Raw genomic sequence first — 10995 nt, forward strand, 5'->3', positions numbered from 1 at the left:
TACCTACCTCTCTCATCACCTTACACACGCAAAGAATACTGTTCAAAATGTTATTGTTAAAGTATTGTAAATATTAAATATTTTGTACGCAAGCGTAGACAAGTGAGACATTTATTGTTTTTATGTTCAGTCTCAACTGTTACGAAGTTGATGTGCAGTTAATAAGTGCGATAAATATTTATATTGGAAAAAAAAAAAAAAATCGAGAGAGAATCGTGATCTCAATTCTAAGCAAAAAAAAATCGTGACTCTCATTTTATGCAAAATGGTGCAGCCCTACGTACAAGTACTGAAAAATTATTTACTAGTACTCACCTATCATGTGACTGGAGAGCGCAAACTCCGCTCTTGTCGTTTTCCATCAAACACTCATTAAAACAGCAACCTGCAGGTATGTTAGCGCACTCATTCCCAGCTATTGACGCCAGAATTAAAGACTGAATAATGGTTGTAGTGAGTCATTTCTCCAACTGCTGGCACAAACTGGTTTTACATGAAAGTACAGCCCAACACAAATTTAGCTTGAATTTTTTTTTATTTTTAATTTATTTTCGGTATCAAGTCACATCAGTCGTTGTTTCAAAGCCTGTTGACCAATTTAGTTCATATTAGAAGCTTCACGAGCAACTGGTGTAAAATTATTTGGACTTTTGGGAGAAAAGCAATTTAAGAGCACAGATTACAAAACAGGAGGATTAAACATGAACATGGAATTCAACTGAGGTAACTTATGAAATGAATAAATAAATAAAAAACATTCATGTTGAAACAGAGCATCAAAGGTAATCAAAGAAAAATAAAAACTTGACGTACATATTTATAATTTCAGCTTCCTGAGTGTAACATTCAGGATTACTCACTGCAGGTCCGGAAATAAGAGCTACCTCATCAGATCCAAGTGTGAAATCAGCTGAACTCTGTGGAGCCTGATCAAGGTTTTTAAGTCTGACCCTCCAAACAGGACTTTGCTGTCTCTTCAGATTCATTGTGATCCAGAGACTCCAGGTCTGCATGATGACGCTGATGATTGCACAGAGCAGATAATGAAGTGAATGTTTTTGCACATTGGTAACAGTGAAACTGTTTATTTGCAGCGTGGTATCGTTTGTGTTTGGAGTATGAACTGAGATTCTTGAAGCTCTTGTCACACTGGTCACAGCTGAAGTTCTCTTCCATGTGTGTACTCTCATGATCGTTACGACTAGTTGAACGCGAGAAGGTTCTGTCACAGTGTCTGCATTTGTATGGTTTCTCTCCTGTGTGGACTTGTTTATGACTTTTAAGGTGACCTGCAGTGGTGAAGGATGACCCACACTGGTCACAGACATGCTTTTTAACCCCACTGTGAATAAGTTCATGTATTTTTAATATACTTGGCGTGGGGAAGCCTCTCCCACATTCTTTGCAGTAGCTCATTTTGTCTCCAGTGTGTCTACGTTGATGTAGTTCTAGACTTCAATGATGGCTGAACGTTTTTCCACAAAGGTCACAGCGAAAGTCTTTCCCACCACCACAGTGACGACAGGGTTGAGAAGTGGATCCATCTGTGTCGCTCTGCTTCTAAACAAAGACACAAAGACAGTGTGAGTCAGTCCTTCAACATTTTTATCCTGAACATCACCTGAAATAAAGAGCAGCTCTGCCAATATTCGGTTACCTTTTACTGTTTACATTATAACACTCAACTTACTGGGTGAAAATGTCTCATCATTTGTAGGTAATCTACTTAATGGAAAGACTGATTTTTAAACCTAAGGATGCGCTACTCTGCATGCCACAAGAAAGTAACCCAAAGCTGCTCTCCAATGTATCCACTGGAGTGTGATTGTTAGATAGAAAAGGAAGAATCTTTAAAAACATATTTTTTTCCAACATCAGGAAAGTTTCAGAAGGTTTGTGTGAGGTTTGACTGAATATTCTGTACATTAAGTTTTTATGTCTCATTTAGCTTTGAAATTAAACTATATTCACATAATACTTCAAAATAAGTGCAAGTCTAAAAAGAAAAATACATACCTCACAGTAACTGCACTTGTAGAGTTTTTTTCTGGTGTGGATCTGTTGGTGTTTTTTCAGGGAACTTGGCTCTTTAAAAGCCTTATCACACAGGTCACATTTATAAGGTCTCTCCTCAGTGTGGCTAAACATGTGGCTTTGTAACTGTGCATCTGTTGTAAACAGTTTGCCACACTGATCACAGCAGTAAACATCATTGCCCGTGTGAATCCGTAGGTGAATATTTCTGTACCCTACATGGCTGAAAGTTTTTCCACAAATGTCACAGCTGTACGCCTTAATTCCAGAGTGGGTAACTTGATGTTTTTTTAAGTTTTGGGACTGGGTAAATGATTTTCCACACAACTTACAGCTGAATGCCTTAATTCCACTGTGAATGAGTTGGTGTGTTTTTAAGCTTGCAGCCTGGCTAAAAGACTTTCCACACAAGTCACAGTTGTATGCTTTAACTCCACTGTGGGTGACTTTGTGTATTTTTAAGCTTTCAAGGTGGGTAAAAGACTTTCCACACAAGTCACATCTGTATGCTTTAACTCCACTGTGGATGAGTTGATGTCTTTTTAGGCTTCCAGGATGGGTAAAAGACTTTTCACACAAGTCACATTTGAACGCTTTAACTCCAACGTGGATGAGCTGATGTGATTTTAAGTCTGCAGCCTGGGTAAAAGGCTTTTCACAGAACTCACAACAGTACGGTTTAACTCCACTGTGGATGAGTTGGTGTCTTTTTAAGTTTGCAGGACAAATAAAATCCTTCCCACACTCCTCACAGCTGTATTTCTTCTCCCCCTTTCTTCTGTGAGGTTTGTCGGCCTCCTGAGAGCGCTGACTTCTCGCTCCGTGTTGGTCCTGCAGTGACAGAGATACAAACAGAGGCAGTGAGTGAAATGCAGTCGTGGAACAAACTGAAACTCCATTAGTGGAATTAAAGTTGTCAACAAACACATTGTAGTTGTTTTACCGCCACCTTCTGGTGATAGTATCACATTGCAATGATGTGCTACAATGAAGAAATATTGATCACTGGAAAAAAGCTGTTACATGTTTAAATCATGCTTTTTATTTGTTTTTGTTTCTAATGTCTCTGTAAAGCACTTTGAATCACCTTGTTGTTGAATTGTGCTATACAAATAAATTTGCCTTACTTCATAAAAAAGAAAAACAACAAAAAAAAAAAAAAAAACTGAGTTCAACTGATAATAAAGAAAATGGAAAGAAAACATTATTGAAGAAATTGTTTGTTGGGAAAAAATATTTCCTCTTTGGAAAAGTTTGAGTTGAACTGATGACATTGTTCCCCCCCCCCCCAATTGTGTGCTGATAAAATATGATCTCCGTATTTTCTTGTAACTTCTGTGGTTTCTGTTTGTGACGTACATTCTGCATGTGTGGAGGAGCCCAGGATGGAAAATATAAAGCTGCTGTTAACAACCAGCTGTGCACACAGTTTTAATAACAGTGTAGCTGAGATATTTTCTCACCTCCTGTGTTGAAGTCATCGTTTCCTCTGTAGTGGCTGAGCTGAGTCCAAATGGCTGAAACTGTTCCTCTGCTGCTCCACCAGACTCTTCTCCTCCTGTTACTCAGCTGGGACACAAAAGTATAGATATGTATTTTATCCCTGACAAGAAGAAGCAGAGCAAATAAACATTACTACACTCAGTGACAACAATACCTATGAAGCTTCAAGGTGAAACCCCAGAAGCAACTACAAAAAGAAAGTCATCAGCTGCAACAAGAACTTGAAAAAGTCACTGAGCTCCCTGCATACCACCACCTTTACCCAGGGGATGCTGCACCCTGTATATATGGACTTCCATATATACACACAAAGAAGGAGTCCCACTCAAACAAACTTACACTTGATCCAGATGAAACTAAAGTTCCCTTTGATGTAATCTCGCTTTTCACTTATATAGGGCTTTGTAGCGTGATGTCACGGGGGTGGGCGTGGAAAGGATTTTGGCCTGATGCGCCATTTTTGGGGTCAAAGCAAAGTGCAAGCGAAAAAGGAGCGAAGGCACACACAACAGCCATGGTTCGTATTTGCTGGGTGGTTGGCTGCAATGTTCGATCGCACGACCAGCAAGACAATAAGCTTGAAAAGGGTTTATCTTTTCATTCTTTCCCAACCTGGAAGCAACATGAGGCAGCTCGTGTATCGATGTTACCAAACGAAGGCGTCCAGCCTGGATAGCAGCTGTGAGACGAGCTGATATCCAGTTCTCTTCCATCTCCAAATATCTGTTGGTGTGCTCCAGACATTTTCAGTCAGGGTGAAGAGGTGACCCTTCTGGATAAGATGGTGAAGGTTTGCTGCCGTTTTGGTGAACAGTATGGTGGTAAAACCAGATAAAATGAAACTTGCTCCTGTTGAATATTCTTGTGCTGTCTAAATAGCGGTAATTTTTCAAAAGATACAGTAATTAAAGTAATGTTAGTAGTGGGTGATATCATGTAAACTGTCATGATTTTGTGTAAACATTTTGTCATTTGTAAACTATAAATGACATGGATTCTACATTATAGAACATCACATCAGTTACAAAGTGGTTTTAATTTTTTTTTAAAAAGGCAAAAATTATTGTTTCTTTATTCAACGGAATTACAAGCAGTACAACATTTTGCGGCAACGACAGACTTATGGTCGAGTCAAACTATGGAGCCTTACATGAGCCTGACAGTCCATTATGTTACCAGGGACTTCACCATGAAAAGTTGGTGCTTACAAACTGCCTTTTTCCCCGAGGATCACACAGGCGAGACTCTAGCACATGGATTAAAGGAGGGTCTTATCTCTTGGAGTTTGGAGGAGGAAAAAATGGTGTGCATAACAACAGACAGTGGAGACAAACTGACTGAACGCCAACTTTTTTTCCACTCATTAAAAGTTAACGTGAGGGATTCTGGTGGTCAGGGACAAATGCAATCGCATAGCAGGATGCTGTACACGGGCCAAACTTCAGTCAGGAGAACAACTGAGATTATTCATCCACAATACGAGGTTAGTCATTAATATACTGCAACAACATGGGAATAGAGCAGCTGCGAGAGAATTCAACATTAATGAATCAGTGTTACGGAAGTAGAGGAAGCGCAGTTTTTGGCTTTCCCCATATTTCTAAAGTGCTTCATCTCTTTGCTATGACTGTCGCCATAATTTGCAGATGATAATGGTTGTAGCCGCTGCGATGCTTTCGACCAAAACAGGCACAGCTTGATGACATCATCAACATGCGCTATCTCGATAGAGCGATATAGTCAAAATCTCTATCGTTGGTCAAATTTATATCGTTTATATCATATATCATTTATATCGCCCACCCCTATATTGTACCTTAATTTGTTTTTATATAAGTGCGTGGAATGAGTCTTCAGTTGAATGTTTTTTAAGAGGCAAAAATACTTAAGTAAATGGCGAGTCGAATTTTTGTCTTTTTTTTCCTGTTTTTGCTGATCCAATTCGTGACTTAAAACCGTGATCCGATCCGAACCGTGAGATTTTTGACCCGTTGCACCACTAACAGTGACCATCAAATCGATGAGAAAATATTGCTGAAAACGGTGTGCTGGGAGTCCGCTGTTCTCACCGGCTCTAGTGATCCTCGATCTCCCGGTCAGCTATGGAGCTGGTGGGTAAAAGACATCCCCAAAAATGTCGGATCACTTTGGAAATGTATATCTTGCTGAATCGAGCAGATATCTGAAGCTTACACAGCTACATTCACATTAAAATAACTTTTATTTTGTGATTTTAGATATAGAGTAATATTTAAGTTTTAGCCGCGCTCATCTACCATTGCCGTGTTTGGCGTTTGGATGAAATGCATTCTAGGATATTTAGCTGTACTAAGTACACACAAGTCACCACCAATGCATGCTTGATAAAACAGGAGGAACGAGAACACATCTAGGAATTTTTCACGTTCTCAGCTCGATGCGTACTTTAAATCAAGTCTTCAATGGCTAATTCCAGGCCCAAACTACTTCGCCTTTAATAAGGCTTTTGTGTTTTTAACATGGTTTATTGCTTTATATCTTGTTCTACTTTATCTCAAAAAGCCCCTAAAAACACTCAGTGATCACTGTCGGCCTCTCTTGGTCTTTATTACCACTAATCATTTTAAAGCTCAGTTTTTAAAACCTTATGATGCAACTACCGCCTAACTTGTGCAGCAGTACATTAAAAACGAACCACTTATTATGGATGGATTATCTCAGTTGTTCTCCTGACTGAAGTTTGGCCTGTGTATAGCATCCTGCTATGTGATTGCTTTTGTCCCTAACCACCAGAATCCCTCACGTTAACTTTTATCAAGTGGAAAAAAGTTAGTGTTCGTCCTTCAGCTTCACTGTGCTAATGTTATGCTAACGTACCTGTGTCGCTAGCGATCGCGTAGCACAATATATAGCAAATAGTCCAACTTCAGTAACCCTGCAAACATCACTGCTGTTTAGTTTTCCGTCTTCATTTATGTTGAAAGTGATAGCATGGCTGTACATTTTAATTTGTTTCACTAATATCTCAGTCAGAACATGCTATATCATGCTTAGGTGGAAACTAGCGAGCTAACTTCCTGCTAACTTCTAACTCTGTTGAATTTCATAAATTCGGTTTTCATGATGCCTGGTGTGGAGATACAGAAATTCTTTTATTGCTGCCATATAATCTGCATCATTATAATTGCATTAATAACATTCTTTACAGCATTATTTCATGTAATAATATTTCTCACAGTATTGATATTGCATTACAGTTGTTTATTGAAGATGTCCATTTGAGGATCCTTCCATTATGTTAACTTTTATTACAAGTGCGGTTAGAAGTATTTTATACACATTGCATATCTGTGCTTATTTTGAGTTGATGTTCGGTTCATTAAGGGTCTTAAGCTTCACTGGCGTGACTGTCCAGGTGATACATGCTGAGGGAAACTAGAACATAGAAGGATGATTGCATGCATGCTTAAAATACATATAACACATATAATCTAGGAATGTGTCCGGCCTGAGGCCTTAACTCATTTGGTGTCTCACTATATTTTACTCTACTTGCCAACAGATGACCAGAGTCAATAATTAGCCCCAGAGACCCTGAGGGCTTGAAGCTTATTACCTTGTATGGAAGGTGTTATAGAAAAGAGAAGTTCTATGTCTGTTTATAGCCATTAAAGATGTACAAGATGCACCATTAACTGTGACTAATGTCTGGAACCTATTTTAATCTGTCATTCCCACTGCTTTAGTCAGAAGACATATGTTGATCTTTTCTCCGGGCTGTTAATAAACTCATCGTTTGATTGCACTTTCCTGGGGCCTCCGTGGTTTGTGACACTGCTCTAGATTGATTGATTTTGCGACACTGGATGTTAGACTTAATTGTTACACCTGGCGGAGCAGCAACACTGATCATTTTATTACAGATGAAAGAATTTAGACAGTTTTTAAACTCTCAGTATGCCGCAGCGTTCATTTGACTTTGGGACCTGAAGAGATGGAATTTAGGACCCAGATAACTCGCGTGGCTCCTGACTCCATCAAGCAATGTGCCTTCATAACTTACCAAAGTCGTACTAAAACATTCTTTGAAAGATTTCTGCACGCCATGTGCTATGTATAATCGGTCAGTAAGCACAACCATAATTCATACAAAGCACACTGTCGATTTTTAAGAAAATTAAAGGATTTTAAGTGTGACTTTAAAGTGTGTAAAGTACATTATATAGAAGAAAGAATATACTATATCGTCATATATATCATTACCGCACATGCTTCAAATTATACCGTGATATAGATTTTAGACCTTATCGCCCAGCCTTAAGTGAATCCTGCTTGTGTCGTGTTATTCAGGATTGCAAACCGAGCAGTATTCACTGGCTTTCAATTTGTTGTGTTTGTGGATATATTACTGAATTTAATTCTCCATAAAATCATCCCATTCTCCATAAGATTAAGGTCAACCATTGAACGGCATACATTTTAAAGTAAAGGCTTTAAAACAGAGTTAGTACAAACATCATTAATGTCACATAACTTTGTCGACATGTGGCCACCATCAATACTTTAATGTTCTTCATTATTAAGCATTTGCACATATAGTGGGGCAAAAAAGTATTTAGTCAACCACCGATTGTGCAAGTTCCCCCACCTAAAATGATGACAGAGGTCAGTAATTTGCACCAGAGCTACACTTCAACTGTGAGAGACAGAATGTGAAAAAAAAAAAAAAATCCATGAATCCACATGGTAGGATTTGTAAAGAATTTATTCGTAAATCAGGGTGGAAAATAAGTATTTGGTCAATAACAAAAATACAACTCAATACTTTGTAACATAACCTTTGTTGGCAATAACAGAGGTCAAACGTTTACTATAGGTCTTTACCAGGTTTGCACACACAGTAGCTGGTATTTTGGCCCATTCCTCCATGCAGATCTTCTCGAGAGCAGTGATGTTTTGGGGCTGTCGCCGAGCAACACGGACTTTCAACTCCCGCCACAGATTTTCTATGGGGTTGAGGTCTGGAGACTGGCTAGGCCACTCCAGGACTTTCAAATGCTTCTTACGGAGCCACTCCTTTGTTGCCTGGGCGGTGTGTTTTGGATCATTGTCATGTTGGAAGACCCAGCCTCGCTTCATCTTCAAAGTTCTCACTGATGGAAGGAGGTTTTGGCTCAAAATCTCACGATACATGGCCCCATTCATTCTGTCCTTAACACGGATCAGTCGTCCTGTCCCCTTGGCAGAAAAACAGCCCCATAGCATGATGTTTCCACCCCCATGCTTCACAGTAGGTATGGTGTTCTTGGGATGCAACTCAGTATTCTTCTTCCTCCAAACACGACGAGTTGAGTTTATACCAAAAAGTTCTACTTTGGTTTCATCTGACCACATGACATTCTCCCAATCCTCTGCTGTATCATCCATGTGCTCTCTGGCAAACTTCAGACGGGCCTGGACATGCACTGGCTTCAGCAGCGGAACACGTCTGGCACTGCGGGATTTGATTCCCTGCCGTTGTAGTGTGTTACTGATGGTGACCTTTGTTACTTTGGTCCCAGCTCTCTGCAGGTCATTCACCAGGTCCCCCCGTGTGGTTCTGGGATCTTTGCTCACCGTTCTCATGATCATTTTGACCCCACGGGATGAGATCTTGCGTGGAGCCCCAGATCGAGGGAGATTATCAGTGGTCTTGTATGTCTTCCATTTTCTGATGATTGCTCCCACAGTTGATTTTTTCCACACCAAGCTGCTTACCTATTGTAGATTCACTCTTCCCAGTCTGGTGCAGGTCTACAATACTTTTCCTGGTGTCCTTCGAAAGCTCTTTGGTCTTGGCCATGGCGGAGTTTGGAGTCTGACTGTTTGAGGCTGTGGACAGGTGTCTTTTATACAGATGAGTTCAAACAGGTGCCATTCATACAGGTAACGAGTGGGGGACAGAAAAGCTTCTTACAGAAGACGTTACAGGTCTGTGAGAGCCAGAGATTTTCCTTGTTTGAGGTGACCAAATACTTATTTTCCACCCTAATTTACGAATAAGTTCTTTACAAATCCTACCATGTGGATTCATGGATTTTTTTTCACATTCTGTCTCTCACAGTTGAAGTGTACCTCTGGTGCAAATTACTGACCTCTGTCATCATTTTAAGTGGGGGAACTTGCACAATCGGTGGCTGACTAAATACTTTTTTGCCCCACTGTAAATAAGTGACATAATACTCAGTACTTCCTTTTGAAAGTTTACTCCTCGGCCACCCACTTCAGCCGTCACACATATTTTCGTGGCAAAATTATCCACATCCTCCACAGCGCTATGAATTGTGGGATATATGGGACCATGAAGTCTACACCAGACCACACTTCAAATTTGGGGCCATCGTTGGCGCATTGGTCGACCGCATTTGGAGTACCACTTCGAGTTGGGACAGCTGTCGCTGTGACGTAATTGGTCTCCAAATGCGCACTACGAAGAGTGTGGTTGCTGGATTGGAACACAGCCCTAGGGACTTGCAGCGGAGCTTGGGCCCAGGCACGGCTAATGATGTCAAAATTAAAGACCGGATTGGAAAACTACTTGGTCTCCGACTGATGGCGTACCATGAGTACGGAAGTATGCACAAGTACGCATAAAATGTCATTTCCGGGATAAAACCGCAAAGGATTGTAGGTGCGAGTGGCAAGCGGTACTAGCGCAGAGAGGCTTTCACAAGTAAAGTCACACAACGATAAAAAGAAACATGAAGAATGGGAATGGGAAGAAGCTGTTGCATTATTGTTGCATTAACTGGCAAGGGCCAGTTGCATGACAGCCACTGGAAGCCGATGGGTAAAGAGAACGGTTTTTATTGGATTCCGATGTGGAAGAGAAATTGTTCAAGCCATGTTTCCGAAGTAACAAAGAGTCGACGAATGTCGACGTAATCATGGCAGCCCTAGCTGCTACCACAGCAAGATTTGATCAGTTAAGAAAAAGAGAGCAATATCAAAACAGCCACGAAAAGTCAAGCACATATGTGCCCAAGTGTTGTATTGAAGCAATCAAGTGATGAATAACTGTTTTCCAGTAAGTTGTTTTGATATGTTTTTTTTTATTGCATTGTTGATTATTTTTTCACCGAAGCAGCTAATAAAGTATGACGGAATACAATTTAGCCTCTTTTTTGGAAGATTCTATAATAGAATGAAACAATAATGCCAGTTATGAATAAAGACAATAAATTGAATGAATTACGAAACTCATTTTATTTCTATTAGATCTGAAAATGTTGTGTAACACTACAACCTGAAACAACAATTAGATTGCGTTGGCCTGTACAGGAGATAAAGGACAAAAATGTAACAACAGCTGTGAAATGGAATAGTCCAAATCACCAAAGTAAACTGGACCTGGGCTTGTTGCAGGGATCTGAAGTCACTAAACATTTTGTGAGTGTATGCACTCACACTTAGGACCATATAATAGTAAATATGTGCGTG

General features: G+C 40.0%; 1 pseudogene; it reads right to left on the minus strand.

Moving 5' to 3' along the window:
- Positions 1-516: 516 nt before the first annotated feature.
- Positions 517-3567, minus strand: LOC113029637 (zinc finger protein 616-like; annotated as a pseudogene).
- Positions 3568-10995: the final 7428 nt, after the last annotated feature.

This window comes from Astatotilapia calliptera, chromosome 9, assembly GCF_900246225.1.
Source record: "Astatotilapia calliptera chromosome 9, fAstCal1.2, whole genome shotgun sequence".
Lineage (NCBI taxonomy): Eukaryota > Metazoa > Chordata > Actinopteri > Cichliformes > Cichlidae > Astatotilapia > Astatotilapia calliptera.